Genomic DNA, 4937 nt, shown 5'->3' with positions numbered 1-4937 from the left:
TATCAGATCAACAGGTTTTATATATATATATAAAACCTGTTGATATATATATATATATATATATATATATATATATATATATATATATATATATATATATATATATATATATATTTTTTTTTTTAACTTTTTACAGACTTGTTGACCTATTTAGCTGACATGTTCAGATGGGTGTAATTAGTTTAAAAATCATTAATTTTAAGCTATTTATTTGGTTGTTAAATAGCAATGTTACCTTGAAATCCCACTGCTGTTAGCAGTTTAAATAAAACAACCTCATTGGCACGGAAATAGTTAAAATTCTGGTTCCTGGGCCATAATTCAATGAACAGGTCTCGTTGAAATAAAGGGACATTATCTATGTTTTTTCAGATGCTCCATCCATTGACGTCATTGTAGCCCATATTAAGTTGATTATCTTCCATTTTGAAACCAGCCGAACGCGCCTATAAAAACTCACACACTGCGTGTCATCCAAAGTGCAAGTCTCCAGTAGAAGTTAGGTATTTGAGAGGATGCGCCTTCCCAGTATTTGTATGTGGTGCTAAAGTTCCACTGTTGAATACCCCAAACTAAAAAGGTAGAACACACACACAGAGATCTTCAGGACAATGTTGATTAATGTCAATTTCACCAGTTTATTCTGGCCATGTCAAACAAGCATTTTATCAGAGCATGCATACCCTTTTGTTACCAGGTGTTCAGGTATTCAATGTTTCAAGTCTACAGTGTCAGTGTATTTGTGGTTTTTCAACAGCAGCTTTTATACGGTATAATGTCTAAATATTTGACTTGTGTGTGTGTGTACTTATACGTTTAAGTGTGTATGTGTTGGTTGAGGCCTTTTATTACTGACTGTACAGGCTGATGAAATACAAAAGCATGTTAATAAAGTGTTTTGAAATACATATTTCAGCCAAGTCTCTTTTGTAGAGGAACTGGAGTCGAGTTGGTCAGATTGATCAAAATTCACTTCATCATTCTATTACATCTAATGTTTGTTAGATAGTCAAACCTCATGTGACAGACAGCTCAGAGAAACGTTTTGATCCTAATTGATTAAAACACGATGTGATCATATTTAGTCATGCTGATGCTGAAAATCTGAGTTTTCTGGTCCAGCATCTGGATTAATATTCCTGCTGCATTGATGTGTATGTTGCATTTCACTGCTGTAGATGGTTAAGGTTGTGTTTAACTCATGTACTGTATATACTGTTGGGTAGTTTTATCTGCAGCGATGCATCATATTCTATAAGATCATATGTTTGTAGCGTCGCTGTCTCGCGAGAACCGCCTAGCTCTAAAACGTTAACTTTTCATGGTGTCAGAAAAAAACATTTTCACATTTTCCAGCTGATCCCAGAGGCTTTTTAAAGACTTTATTTAGCTTTAGAAGTAGGAGAATTTTCTCAACACATAAAGGAACACTTTATCCTTCAGTTTATCACAAACATTCAACATCAACACATCTGGAGAGACATTTTCACTGGACAGGAAGGGGATGAAAAACTCATCTGAAAAGTAACTAAAGCTGTCCGATTAAAAATTACAATATTGCCTCTTCGATGTAGTAGAGTAGAAGTATAAAGTGGCATAAAATGGAAATACTCAATTGAAGTATAAGTAGCTTGAATTTGTACTTGAGTAAATGTAGTAAGTTACAGTCCATAACTGCAAATAATTAATCGGGATAATATATTTTCATCATTCACAGAGCTGGTGAGAAACCACTATATCTGACAGACCTCTAGGTGTCAGACTTGCCTCTCTGAGCCCTTTGTTTATGCCAGGTTGTTGACACACACACACAATCACACACACACACACACACACACGCACTATCACAGCAGCATTTTTCATCATGTTTTGTGGCTCTGCTGCTGAGTAAGAGACTGCTGCCAGCAAAGCCACCACTTTCCATCCATATTGCCCATTCTTTCACACTCACTCAGTCTCTGACAAATTATAGGTTCATCTAAAGTTGCCATACCAAATTGCTTATATACACACTCCAGTCCATCCATCCATCCATCCCCCCCCACACCCATTTCCTCCATCCTGCTGCTTTCTCCTTCTCTCCATCCATATCCATCTCCCTGGTGCTGGTGTATAACAGTGTCAGCCATAGCCATATCAGCACTTTATCTACTGCATTACGACAAGCTGAATTGAAGAGGGGGCACATGCACTCACATACACACATGCAGGAGGGCAACACCCTAATAAACTACTTTGTGACCCGTGGCAGCCGCTGGGAAACAAAAGCAGGAGACAGAAGTGCAGTGTGTTTAGTTTTGTTCCTTTAAAGCTGGTCTGTGTAATTCTTTTCCTTTTGTGTATAGGTGTGACTGAGTGCACACTGGCACGGTGTTGTGCCCGGAAGGAGTTTGTGGTGGTCTATGTAGGGAATTGATTGAAAGAAAAAGGGACCCCGGTGGATAATGTTTCAGCAGTTAACCTTAGGTAACGGTGGGTTGATGGATTCAGCTCATTTGCTGCAGCAGATCCTGTTTATCAGCGCTGTGCTGGAGGCTGAGACATTTACATACAGAAGGGGAAAGCAGCACTCAAACGTCAAATTTAGGGCCTGGCAGGAATCCCTCAGGAGAGTCCATGAGATCCCAATTACTACACATTTAACGGTTTTCTCAATCAAACCAGATATAGAAAGGCTACCGGCTGAGCTACAGTATTTCATCATGAAAACATCTCTGCTATCAATTATTCTCCCCTCAAACCACTTATCTCATTTTTTATTGACAAGCTAGGGAAGGAAAAGGTACTCCGAGAGCACATCCTCGCAGGTAAAAAACTTTTCAAACCTCAGGAATGAAATATTACCCATACATTGAACAATAATGCAACTGTGTGTCCCAGCAGTTTGAAGCAAATTACACTTTTCAGCCTAAAATACCCTCACCTGTCACAATTAAATGAAAAAGTGATTTAAACTCAGCTTTTGTTTTTCTTTTCCTCAGGTGTACTGATCACCCAGTTCCCACATTGTTTAGCGCTTCAGTCCCCAGTGTAACCACTTCCTCTCTAATGGTGAGAAATGCTACGGCCATCGGGACAATTTGATGCCTCAAAATGTTTCCATGAGATGGTTTTTATTTCCCATAATGGATATTTTATGTAGAGAGAGCTGCAATTGTCATCTCTGATTATTGATCTGCTTGTACCAGTGAAGAGTGTGAGGTCGTGTGTCAATGAAGGGAGGAGAGTTGTCCAAAATATGAATACAAATTTGTTTGGAATTTAGTTTTTTCATCTTTCTTCTCCCATTCATCATCTCATGACCCCTCAGATTTATTTTTTGACCCTTTAGAGTGGCCCGACCCCTAGGTTGGAAAACTACAAAACTGTATATAAAGTAGTTAAAATTAGCTAGAGCAACAACCGCTTACACATTGATTCATCAGTGTTAATAATCAAATATAGATATTTAATAATAGGACCGATTTCATGCAGAATGAGTAGCCTGCATTTATTTCCCATATATATTGTAAATGTATTCATCTTTTTCTACTCTATAATACATCAAAGATAAGCTTTTATAGAGATCAGCAATTAGTGCTGAATGAAAACATTTGCATTTTTAACTATATTTGCATAATGCAGACACGCATGGATCTAATATTCTGTGCTAATGTCTGCAATTAGCCAGAATATGATTTCACTTCCTGAGCAACTCAGTTACTTTAAACTTTAACGTACACACACACACACACACACACACACACACACACACACACACACACACACACAAAAAACACACACACACACACACACACATACACACGCTATTCCTCTCAGTCTCTGTGGGACTCCACGAGCTGCCAGTTCTTGACAGCAAGATAAATAATAATCGTCTGATGGATGCTGCCGTGAAGTGAAAGCTCAAGGAAGATTTAATAAAATCCAATAGAATCTAATTGAAGTGGCACGACAGTGTATGCTTATGTGTGCGTGTGTGTGTGTGTGTGTGTGTGCAATAATGTGTGTGTGTGTGTGTGTGTGTGTGTGTGTGTGTGTGTGTGTGTGTGTGTAGGTAGTGAAATGTCCTTTGTAAATCAAAGTTTATTTGAGTACACAAATATATTTTTATTCACAGGTTCAGTACACACAGCTGACGGGTGTGTTTTCTGTTCTGTTTATATTTGAAATATATTCTCTGAATAATTTGCTGTTAACTGGAATCCTGGTGATACTGTCTGTGTTTATGCTTGCTTTCTATGTATCGTGTAGTAATGGAGAAGGCTTAATAGTTCAACATTTTGGGATATACATATATTCACTTTTCTTCCCGGGAATTAGATGAGAAGATTGCTACCATTCTCATATCTGTATGATAACAATGAAGGCAGGGAAGGCAATAAGCTTAGCTTAGCATAAAGCGTGGATTTCACTGATGAGAAATCTCTAAACCCTGTCCTCCGTTTGACTAATTTAACAAGTTCAAATTACAGAAAAAAATACAAATCATGGCTATTTTGGGCTTAGGCATTAGGGATTTATGAAAAAGAACAGCAACTGGGATTGTTGTGTAATCTTTTAATTTCAAGATATTTATTTTTTTATTCACTGTATTTAAGAGTTGTGAGTCATAAGAGGAAATTGCTTATCCTGATCTTTGTAAATCAGGAAAGAGTTCTGCTGATAGCCACAATAAGCTGCCACAAACCTTTTAAAAGAGTCACTGATATTAAGATTTATTTTGTATTGGCTTACAATGCTCTCTATTATAGTGAAGCTTAGATAGAATAGTTAGAATGATATTAACAGTCCTCTTAAACTTCTCAATATCTGTAACCATATCAATAATAATAAATGTGCCTCTTATGATACTGAAAGGACAAGAAAGGTTGTTACAATATTATAAATATCATAAAATCAATCACTAAAATACGCAGCTGAGATGTATTGTTGATACG

Source organism: Perca flavescens, chromosome 18 (assembly GCF_004354835.1).
Source record: "Perca flavescens isolate YP-PL-M2 chromosome 18, PFLA_1.0, whole genome shotgun sequence".
Lineage (NCBI taxonomy): Eukaryota > Metazoa > Chordata > Actinopteri > Perciformes > Percidae > Perca > Perca flavescens.
Note: the sequence above shows the minus strand (reverse complement) of the source record.